Genomic DNA, 12,670 nt, shown 5'->3' on the forward strand with positions numbered 1-12,670 from the left:
TTGAAGGATTTCTTCCGATGCCCACTCAATCCGTCTGACACGAATTATCAGGCATCTTCCAACTCGTCTGGCGGTTCATCAACCACTTAGCTGCCTCCCCTCAAGACCGTTGCTAGGTAAGTACACTGTTCCTCAATTTGTTTCTTCATGCGTCGGTTTATCATATTCTAACTTTTGATGTTGTAGTGCCAAGGCCCGATTGAGCAAGAAAGCCAAGACCAGCGGCCCTACTGACAATGTTGATCCGGAGAAGACCCCATAGAATGATGACGAAAATCCTGAGATTGCCACAGACAACTCTGCTCCGCAAAACCCAGGCGCTGATGCTAACCCACCAGAAGCTGAACCGGAGACACATGTTGATACATCAAATCCTCATGCCACCCCTCCAAGTCCAACTATTGATCAATGGGATTCAACTGCTGATCCGCTAAGCCCTGCTACCAGACCGCCGAGCCCTGCTGCCAAAGCGCCAAGCCCAGTTAAGGAGAATGTCAATCCATCAAGCCCAGCCAAAGATGATGATGTTGTTATTACTAGCACTGCGTATACCACCCCGAGCAATCCAGTTGTTTTGTCTAAACATTCCGCCAAGGATGAATTTCATTTTATGAACAAGGGGAAAGGCAAGACTGACTTGTCAAGCTATGCTAATTTGTCTGCTCAGGATCTTCATTCCGGTTTCTTGAACCGCCTCTTCACAAGCCGGGATTATGAGGCCGGTTTGGTAAATCTGATGAAGGAGCACTATGAGGTAAACCGGTTGATCTTTTATTCTATACCTTCATTGCATTGTAGCCCCCAAGGGCCGATTTGTCTTAGAAAGTTAAAATGGGACTTTGTATATTCCGTAATGTACTTTGTTGATTTTCCTTGTGTACTTTTTGATCAAACACACATTAGCCCCCGAGTGCCATGATTAAAACTTGTATTAATCCGTGGGACTTCAACAATCAGTAGAAAAAAGTGATCCACATTAGCCCCCAAGTGCCAAGTGTATAACTGGTTATATGCTTGGGACTTCCAAAAAAGAAAATGACATGCTCTTCTGACTGTTGTAGACTGAAATAAATCAACAAGTCTCTCAAATTGCTGATCTTCAAGAGAATCTTAAATCCCAACAAGCAGAAACCACCAAGGAAAAAGATGAGTTAAAAACCGCCTTAACCATAATGGAGAGGCTCAAAGAGTGGTTCAAGTCTGAGCGGGTCAACTGGGACACCGAAAAGGCTGGATTGCTAAAGCGGGCGGAAGACGCTGAATTAGCTCTTAAACTAGTGGCGGAAGAGCTTACTAGATTGAAGCGCCAAGTCAATGCCATGACTTCTGCAATATTTGGTAAGTACCTTTTGCCAAGGCTTTGTGAATGTTCCGCTTTGAAATTTTGTCGGTTTAACATGAAATCCTTAAACCGCTGTAGGTAGCCGCATTGCTCATCTGGGTGCTGATATATGGATGAAGCTAAAGGCCGCCTATACGTTGATTGAACAGCTGTATACCGGTGCCCAACAGGTTATCTGCGCATCTTCCTATGACAATGCGGTCCCAACACTGATCAAGGACACGCTGGCCAGGTTATCTATGACGCCAGCACATATAGAAGAGGTGAAGCGATCCGCTGCCAGGGCTGGCGCTTTGTTAGCACTTACCCGAGCCAAAGCATGGATAGCTGATCTCGATCCGGTTGATATTGCCAAGGGCTTTCCCAGTGAACAAGAAAACGGGGCAGTGTTTGATAATGAAGCCCTCAAACGTGTGACGAGGGAGATGCGTCCTCTGGCGAGTCAGTTGGCAGAAGAAGCTAACTTGACGGTTCACCGGTCCTTCTATGATGCTAACAACAAACGGGTTCAGGCTGTCATTCCAGAAGTGCAAAATCTTATTCCGCCAATCCGTAAGCACACTTACACCCCTGACATTGATCCGACTAAACTTATAAGTGAAGAGGCTGTCTTTCATGCCTTAACCCGGATTGATTGGACCACCACTAACTTCCAGCCATTGGATGGGGAGGAGGCTGAACCGATGCCAGATGACCCATCCACTTCGCGTCAACATGGCGATGAAGCTTGATCCGGCAATCTAGTTGATACTTCAGAAACTGTCCGGTTTAGAACAATTCCATATTTTGGGCTGTTACGCGCCTTGTAATAGGGTAGCAAAAATACTTTGATCTGCTGCCATCGTGCAGTGGGAGATACTTTATGTGATCCGCCATGATAATTTCAATGTTGGCTCATATATCATAGTATGCAATCCTTATGTCTGCGTAAAAAGAATTGTCCTGGCGGTTTACCGCCGGACGGGTCATAATGCCCAAGATAAAGCCTGATTGATAATCAAAACTTGAGAAATATGAAATAACTCATACCTATGATGTGATATCACTTTAGCTGGTGTACCAACTTTGATTGTAATAAGGGTGAAGACCCAAATCTGGAATTTTGTATAACTCCATTAGGTACTGATGGCGTATAATAAGTCATGCCGGGTTATGATGAACACCAGATGATCAAAACTGGCGACAAGTAGTCAAATCCAGGCCGGGTTAACAAACTCCGGTTTGATAATAAGGTCTGTCAACTTGTAGTTGAAAACCAAGCCAGTTTAAGAAACACCAGGCTAATAAGATGACCGAAAAGCCATACCAGGTCTAAGAGACCGGTTTAACATAGAATTTATCAAAAGAAAAGTGACAAACGCAAATAAAAACCGTGTAGTCAAGGCTTTTCAAGGGCTGCCAGGCCCAAATCCAAGGCTTTTCATGGGCTGCCAGGCCGCTGAGTTAAACCATTTGACAAAGCCTTTTAAGATGGGCCTCCAACTAACCAATCACCATTTTAACTTTGACAAGTTCAGGGTCTCAATGAGAGTAACTGTCAAACGTTCGGAGGGGCATGCTAGGATTATCTGGATAGGAGTGGCTTACTTGATGAAGGCAGGTTAACCCGGGGTTTTAGGTAAATATACCAGGCTTCCAAGCTGTGGGTCGATACCCAGCTACAAGGGTCCTTTCAAACTCCTTGGTATTGGACACAAGGAGCCCCCAAGTAACGTGATGAGCTGTGCTCATTGGGTGCCTATGTTTGAGCTGTGCATAGCATCCAGACTCTCTTTGGCCCCTTGGGTGTGAAGCTCCCAAGCTGTATTGTGGCGTGATGACCGGTTTAACAGGCAGTACTCCGCTTTGTCAGCGGAATCCCCCATGTAACTCAAAGGATATTTGAGAAAAAACAGTAGAGGCCCTGCTTATAGCAAGGATGTTGGTTTATTTTATTAATCATAATATATACATTGTCGAAATATGTACATAAGAAAAGCCTATGGCTCAAGTGTAGTAAGGCCATAGGAGAGCTATGTTCCACGGCCGTCGGGTCTCCTCCTCAGAGCTGCGTGAGTTGTCTCGAACGTCAATGAGGTAGTATGATCCATTGTGCAGATTTTTGCTGACCACAAAGGGGCTTCCCAAGGTGGGGATAGCTTGTGCATATCGGTCTGATCTTGGATGAGCCGGAGCACCAAGTCGCCTTCTTGAAAGGTTCTTGTCTTAACCCTGCGGCTATGATAACGCCGCAGGTCTTGTTGATAATCAACAAGACTGTTGATCGAGCCAAAGCCATGTCCCGTTTCTCATCTAACAGGTCCAGCGCCTCTTGGCGTGCTTGCTCGTTGTCCGCTTCAACATAATTAGCTACCCGGGGCGAGCCATGATGAATATCACTTGGGGGGACCGCCTCTGCCCTGTACACCATGAAGAAAGGTGTGTATCCTGTTGATCGATTGGGGGTGGTGTTGATGCTCCATAAGACATAAGGCAATTCTTCCACCCAACAACCCGGCGTCCGTTTCAAGGGAATCATGAGCCGGGGTTTAATACCCTTCAAAATTTCTTGGTTGGCTCTCTCTGCTTGACCGTTGGACTAAGGGTGCGCCACAGATGCTAAGTCAAGCCGGATGTGCTCTCTCTGACAGAAATCCTCCATCTCACCTTTAGAAAGGTTTGTGCCATTATCCGTGATGATGCTGTGTGGAAAGCCAAAACGGAATATAATCTTTTTGAGAAATTGAACCGCCATAGCCGCATCACACTTGCTGACAGGCTCCGCTTCAACCCACTTGGTGAATTTATCAACCGCCACCAACATGTGGGTCTTTTTATCCTTGGAACGCTTAAAGGGTCCCACCATTTCAAGCCCCCAAGTGGCAAAAGGCCAAGTGATAGGAATCATCCGTAGTTCTTGAGCCGGAACATGAGCTCTGCGTGAAAACTTTTGACAAGCATCACATCGCTTTACCAGATCCTCCGCATCAGCATGAACTGTCAACCAGTAGAACCCATGTCGAAAAGCTTTTGCAACCAGGGACTTTGAACCGGCATGATGAGCACAATCCCCTTCATGAATTTCCTGTAGGATCTCTTGGCCTTCTTCCGGAGAAACACAACGCTGAAATACGCCTGAAACGCTACAGCGGTGTAACTCGCCATTTTGAATAACCATGGACTTGGATCGCCAGACTATCTGCCGAGCCAGGACTTCATCATCTGGTAACTCGCCCCGGTTCATGTACGCCAGATATGGAACCGTCCAATCTGGCACAACGGGCAAAGCGGTCACAAATTGAGCCTCCAGATCAGGAACAGCCAAATGCTCTTCTGTAGGCAACTTAACAGACGGGTTATGCAAGATATCTAAAAAGGTATTGGGAGGTACCGGTTTACGCTGAGATCCAAGCCGGCTTAAAGCGTCTGCTGCTTCATTTTTGCGCCGATTGATATGCTCAACCTGATACCCTTTGAAGTGACCCGCCACAATAACCACCTCACGCCTGTAAGGCGCCATGAGTGGATCCTTAGAATCCCAAGTACCAGAAACTTGCTGAGCTACCAGATCAGAATCTCCAAAACAACGAACTTGACTTAAGTTCATCTCTTTAGCCACACGCAGACCATGGAGTAAAGCTCCGTACTCATCTGCATCGTTAGTACAGGGAAACATCAAGCGGAGAACATAACAAATTTTATCACCTCGAGGGGAAGTAAGGACAACTCCAACCCCCGAGCCCTCCAACTGCCTGGATCCATCAAAATGAATAGTCCAATATGTATTATCCGGTTTGTCTTCTGGTGCTTGCAACTCGGTCCAATCATTAATGAAGTCCACAAGTTCCTGAGATTTGATGGCTGTTTGAGGCACATACTTCAAACCGTGTGGACCAAGCTCAATTGCCCATTTTGCAACCCGACCAGTTGCTTCCCTATTTTGAATTATATCGCCCAAAGGAGCAGAACTAACCACTGTGATGGGATGGCCTTTAAAGTATTGCTTGAGTTTTTGACTTGCCATAAAAACCCCATACACCAACTTCTGCTAATGTGGATAGCATTGTTTTGACTCGATTAGAACTTCACTGATGTAATACTGTCAGGACCCCGATCCTAAGTCACAGCGATCTAGCATGTAACACATCATATCACTTTGTGGCCTCACGCACGGTATTCCCACGGGTACCACCTTACCTGGCCTGGGACCGTTTGCGCCTTTTGGCTCACGTATATGATAGTGCCGCTAGCATCCATATGACAAAGAACCCGGGCTGACATGGCTAGTCGTGAACCCAGAGTGGCACTAACTTACAGGGACAGGCATACATGACCCAACAACGAACGTGTCGGTCATCAGCGAGTGAATTCAGGCTATAGCACTGGGCTAGCAGGACTCCGGTGAACCGGGCTGTAGCGGGCTAACAGGACTCCGGAATTCATCGCGTGACATTTCCCCGAGGGGACAGACACAGGAACAAACAAGGACACATGCCGGCCAGCCTAAGTGTTCCGGAGTAGTAGCAAGCTACCATGGCTCAGTGGAAACACTAGGAGACATTTCCCAGTAAGAGAGGCTACTAAGGATAAACAACTAGATGGTTAGATCCCACACATACCAAGCATTTCAATAACATACACACAATATGCTCGATATGTGCAAATACAACATGGCATCACAACATGACTCTACGACTCAAGTATTTATTCAATAGGCTCCTAGGAGCGAGATATTACAAACATGGGTCTCATGACCCAACACTCAGAGCATACAAGTCAAAGCACAAGCGGAAGCTTAACATGTCTGAGTACAGACATCTACAAATGAAAAAGGCTGAGAAGCCTGTCTATCTACCAGATCTTGCCGAAGGCACAAGATCGTAGCTGAGGTAACAAGCTAAACATCGAAGTCCACGCGGAACTACTAGCGAGACTGAAGTCTCTCTGCAAAAACATAAATTAAGCAACGTGAGTACAAATGTACCCAGCAAGACTTACATCAGAACTAACTACATATGCATCAGTATCAACAAAGGGGGTGGTGGAGTTTAACTGCAGCAAGCCAGCTTTGACTCGGTGGCTAACCTGAACTACGACTGCAAGTAACTCTTTTGAGGTGGTTCACAAGAGTCCACATATTCACCATATCATTACACCACTATGGATCCGCTCACGTCTCCCTACGAGAACGCCATCCATAGCACTCACGCTTATCTTGCGTATTTTAGAGTATCCACTTCCACTTGTCTATGAACTGTACAGGCAACCCAGAAGTCCTTTACCGCGGACACGGCTATTCAAATAGATCATATTAACCCTGCAGGGGTGTACTTCTTCACACACGCTCTCACCACTTATCGCCGTTTACATGACATGTACTCGGCAACCTTCAAGCGGAAGCCCAGCGAGGGTGTCGGCCACGACCTGACTAACCACACAAGTCTCTCGTCCAGGTTTATTGCCTATTCGGGTTCCATCCGCAAGGAGATCCGGTCGGGGTGTCGCTCACGACCCCAAACGATGTGTGCAGGGTTCCCAAGCCCACCTCGACGGGTGGATCTACGCTTGGTACACCGTGCTACTGTGCCTAGTCTATCCCAAGCCCACCTATACCGGGTGCCACTTGGTAGACTACTAACACTACCTACAAACACCAGAAACTAGTTGCAACTCCTGGACAGAGATCAAGTTGATTAATAAGTCGAGAGAGCTTGGAGTGCCCGGAGCCCAATGTGTGGTAGTAACTGATCATGGATCACAAACACAGAACTCAGTTCCTGAGGACGGCTGCAATGAGACAACCCATCATGTACTCCTACATGGCCTCTCACCGCTACCTTTACCAAATCATGTTCACATACTTAGCTCTCAATAATAGGACATGTTCACACACCTCCAATTCATCCCCGATGAATCAGACCTGACTCAACTCTAAGCAGTAGCAGGCATGCCAAACAAACATGGATGAGTAGGCACATCAGGGCTCAAACAACTCCTACTCATGCTAGTGGGTTTCATCTATTACTATGGCAATGACAGGTCATGCAAAGGATAAAGGGGTTCAGCTACCACAGCAAATAACAAATATCTCGTTGTTGTCCTAATGCAGTAAAAGAGAGCAAGAGCGAGAGAGTGGGATTTTATCGGAATGAACAAGGGGTTTTTGCTTGCCTGGCACTTCTGAAGATAATATAGTTCTTCATCGGTGTCATCGATCACATCGTCAGTATCACGTCTATCGAGAGGGGACAAATACCGGCAACACAGAAGGAAACACAATCAATGCAACGCACAATATGATGCATGCTCATGACATGGCAATATGCTTATGATTTGAGCTGATGCAACTAAAACCATATTAAATGAAGTTGGTTTGAATCAAAGATTCAAATTCAAACTCCATATGTGATTTATTACATGCCATTTAATTGAATTGTCCTAAACAGTAGTCATAAGTTGTTCTAACATGCATGAAAATGGTACAGATGGATAGATTGGATTTTTCTAATAATTTTTCATATATAAATTATTTGATTTGGAGTTACGGTTGATTTTATATGATTTTTAGAAGTTTAGGGCATTTTATGGAATTTCCTGTAAAAGAATAAATCCAGAAAATGAATTATTGCGTCAGCAGTGCGTCAGGGTGACGTCAGTGGTCAACGGGGCTGGTCCAGGTCAAACCTGGCCAGTGGGTCCCGCGTGACAGTGTGATTAGACTAACTAATGTTTAATTAGTACTAATCCAAGTTAATTAGCAGGGCTGGCCCCACCTGTCATTGAACCAGGGGGGTCAAACTGGGCCCACCCGAGGTCAAACTGGGTCAGCGGGTCAAACCTGCCGGTGGTTAGCCGCCAGCGAGGCCAGACGCGGCGGCGTGCTGCGGGATTTGTCCACAGGGTGCCGTTTGGCGCGCGAAGCACAGCTACGGGATGCGGACGCTCGTCCGCATCCAACTGTGGTGGTGGCGCGGCCGGGGAGTGGCCGGAGTGGTGCCGGCGACGAGCTCGGCGGCGACCGAAGCTCGGGTGCAAGTGGGGATGGGGCTGCGGTGCGCAAACGAGCGCGACGAGGTGCCACGGAGGCTCTACGCGATGCGGGGAGCGCATTGGGCGCATGCCTGGGACCAAATGGTCACCGGAGCATCACCGGCGACGAGTGCGGGCGGCGGCGTGCTGTGTGGCACTCATGCTATGCTCGCCGTCGAGCAGCTGCCTACCTGCCTGGCCAAGCCAAGCAGCTCGCTGGAGCAGTGGCTGGGCTGGGCCGGCAGGTGGGCCTGCTGGGTGGCGCCAGGTAAGCCTTCCTCTTTCTTTCTGTTTTTTAAATATTCTCTAGGTTTGTTGCATTTCTAATAATACCTAGGCAACTCCAAAAATCACCAAACTGCACCTGGTCCTTATTTGGAATATTTCCAGCATGGAACATTTTAGTTTGGGATTATTTGAGCATTTGAAATATTTTATATAATTTAAATGCCCAAATTCAAATATTTAGAGATTTAATCCAGTGACCTTAGGGTGACCTAGAAATCTGTGCATCACTTCTGACAGTGGTTTAGGACCAAGGCAAAGTTGATGAACATTTTAGAAGGGCATTCCAGGTTCATTGAAAATATTTTTAGTAAACCCTAATTGGTTTCAGAGGGTTCTGGGGGTTCTGTCTTCCCCATTTCAAATTTCATAAAATTTAAACATGATGCATGGATGCTAAAGCAAAAACAAGCAAGGCCGGAACTGGGGATGTGACAAATACATGGGTCGTTGAACCGGATACTCCTTCCCAGCCTCCTTACGCTCGACCACAATTGCCACACTGACCGCTCGGGCATTGGCAGCCACATATAATAGCAAGGGCTCATTATCAACCGGAGCTGCAAGAACCGACGGTTCGACCAACTGCCGCTTTAACTCCTCAAAAGCCGCATTAGCTGCATCACACCAGACGAAATTGTCTGTCTTTTTCAACATCTGATACAAAGGAATTGCCTTCTCTCCCAAACGGCTGATAAACCGGCTAAGGGCTGCAATCCGACCCGCCAGACGTTGAACATCGTTGATACACTTTGGTTTAGCCAGGGATGTAATCGCTTTGATTTTTTCCGGATTAGCCTCAATGCCTCTGTTGGATACCAGAAAGCCTAAGAGCTTGCCTGCCGGGACACCAAAAACACATTTATCCGGATTGAGCATCATTTTGTAAACCCAAAGATTGTCAAACGTCTCCTTGAGGTCATCTATTAGTGTTTCCTTCTTCCTGGATTTTACCACAATGTCATCCACATAGGCATGAACATTACGCCCAATCTGCGTATGAAGACAATTCTGCACACAATGCAGATAAGTTGCCTGGTCACTCTTGAGCCCAAAGGGCATTGAAACATAGCAGAAGGCTCCAAAGGGAGTGATGAAGGCTGTCTTCTCCTGGTCCTTAACTGCCATCTTGATCTGATGATAACCTGAATAAGCATCCAAGAAACTCAGGCGCTCACAACCCGCCGTCGCATCAATAATCTGATCAATATGCGGGAGAGCAAAGGGATCGGCTGGACAAGCCTTATTCAAGTTTGTGTAGTCCACACACATATGCCAAGTGCCATTTTTCTTAAGAACAAGCACCGGATTAGCCAAGCATTCAGGGTGAAACACTTCAACGATAAACCCAGCAGCCAACAGCCGGGCTACCCCTTCACCAATTGCCTTTCGTCTTTGTTCGTTGAAGCGGCGAAGAAATTGCTTGACCGTTTTAAACTTGGGATCAATATTAAGAGTGTGCTCAGCAAGTTCCCTCGGTACACCTAGCATGTCAGAAGGCTTCCATGCAAAAACGTCCCGGTTCTCACGGATGAACTCGATGAGTGCGCTTTCCTATTTAAGATCCAGATTTGTGCTGATGCTGAACTCCTTGGACGAATCGCCAGGAACAAAGTCAACAAGTTCAGTCTCACCAGCCGGTTTGAAATGCAGGGTTGGGTCATGCTCAGTGGTGGGCTTCTTCAGAGGGGTCATGTCTACCGGATCAACATTTTCCTTATAAAACTTCAGCTCCTCTGTAGCACAAACCGACTCAGCATAGGCCGCATCACCTTCCTCGCAATCCAAAGCGATTTTACAACTTCCGTGAACCGTAATGGTCCCTTTATGCCCCGGCATCTTGAGCTGCAAGTAAATATAACAAGGCCTCGCCATGAACTTTGCATAAGCCGGTCGCCCAAACAGTGCGTGGTACGGGCTCTGGATCCTCACCACTTCAAAGGTCAATGTCTCAGACCAGGAATCATGTTCATCACCAAACACAACTTCCAAAGCAATCTTACCAACAGGATATGCCAATTTACCTGGTACCACACCATGGAAAACAGTGTTGGACGGTTTAAGACTCTTGTCTGTCAACCCCATGCGACGGAAGGTCTCATAATACAGAATGTTGATACTGCTTCCTCCATCCATGAGTACCTTGGTGAACTTATAACCTCCCACCCGAGGCGCCACCACCAAAGCCAGGTGACCCGGATTGTCAACCCGGGGCGGATGATCCTCCCTACTCCACACAATAAGTTGTTCGGACCACCGCAGATAATGTGGTACTGCCAGTTCAACGGCATTAACTACCCTCTTGTGAAGCTTCTGATCACGCTTGCACAAACTAGTGGTGAACACATGATACTGCCCACCATTCAACTGCTTTGGGTGACTTTGGTAACCCGACTGCTGCTGATTTCCTTGATTACTCGGCTGGTTATTACCACCTTGGTTGTTCTGGTTGCCCTGATTATTCTGAAATCCAGAGTTTGAACCGCCGCCACCATGAAAACCTGGACCTGAACCGCCCGATGGACCCTAGTCATACAGGAAAAGATCAGAGTTTTTGAACTCCTTCATGATGTGACAATCCTTCCAGAGATGCGTTGCAGGAGCCTCCTTGGTCCCATGCTTTGGGCAGAGCTGATTCAACAAACGCTCCAGATTCATTCCGCCACCGCGCTAGGGCGGTTTACCCTTACGACACTGCACATTAGCGTTAGCCACAAAATCTGAATCCGCTTTACGGTTACCGTTATTCCCATGGCCTCCTTGGCTGTGCTGCTGTCCCTTTGCACTGCCGTTCTTCTTTCCCTTCTCCGGTTTCTCCTCATCAGAATCGGGATCCTTGGTATTATCAGAATCGACATACTTGACCAAGGCGGCCATAAGGGTGCCCAAGTCATCGCAGTGGCGCTTGAGCCATCCCAACTTCATCTTTAGTGACTTAAACCGGCAATTGCGTTCCAGAGTGATGATTGCTTGACCAGCGTTAATCCGGTCTGAAGAATGCAAAACTTCTGAAACCCGGCGCACCCAATGAGTGGTTGACTCGTTCTCCCCTTGAACACAGGCATCCAGATCCACAATAGACATGGGTTGTTTGCAGGTGTCTTTGAAATTGGCTATAAACCGGGCCTTCAACTCGTCCCATGATTCGATGGAGTTAGCTGGTAAGTTTTTCAACCAAGTCCGGACTGTCCCTTCCAACATCATCGTGAAATACTTTGCACAAGCCGCTTCATCCACGTCTAGCATCTCCATTGCCATCTCATAACTTTTGACCCACGCCTCAGGCGGCTGATCCGCCGTATAATTCGGCACCTTACGTGGACCCTTGAAATCTTTAGGCAGTCGCCCCTTGCGTAGAGCCGGAATGAGACAAGGCACTCCCTAGGAGCTGAAGGCTAACCCAGTACCACGGTCTACTGACGCCGCAGGTTGAACCTGGGCGGGTTGATAACGACCCGTATGCTGTGCTGCCAAAGCGGTCTCCCTTCATGCTCTGCCATTATCCACCATGTCCTGAGCATTTACTTCACCACGTGCCAGATTGGGTCTTTGGGGAACAGTCCGGTGCCGTGCACTTCTAGATACTTCTGGTTCATCCATGTGCATGGTGTAACTTTTGCTCGGACGGGGAGTTGAATGAATTCTATCCCAGCTGTAGGAATAAGCCTGCTGCTGCACCATGGCGGTTTGAAGAAGATCTCTGGCCCGCCGCGTCTCAATTGCTGCCAGTGAATCGCCCTCCATCGGAATAGCTGCCAAGCGAGATGCCGCAACAATCATATTGTCCAAAGGACTCAAGAAGTGACCCGGTGGAGTTGGCACGTATTGCGGCGGGTTATCTTTTTGTCAAGGTGGTTCCATCGTCCGTGGTTGATCCGGTGCTGCCCTCGGTGTGTCAGTCCGGTTTGTGGCTACCGGATTACTCGGCCCAGCCCCGGGCGTGTTGAAAAGATTTACTCCCTTGAAGACTGATGGCAGACGTGACCGATACTTTCTCCGCATTACATCATGTGTTGCATTCTGATCCAACAGGAG

The sequence above is a fragment of the Triticum aestivum genome, chromosome 7B (assembly GCF_018294505.1).
Source record: "Triticum aestivum cultivar Chinese Spring chromosome 7B, IWGSC CS RefSeq v2.1, whole genome shotgun sequence".
Classification (NCBI taxonomy): domain Eukaryota; kingdom Viridiplantae; phylum Streptophyta; class Magnoliopsida; order Poales; family Poaceae; genus Triticum; species Triticum aestivum.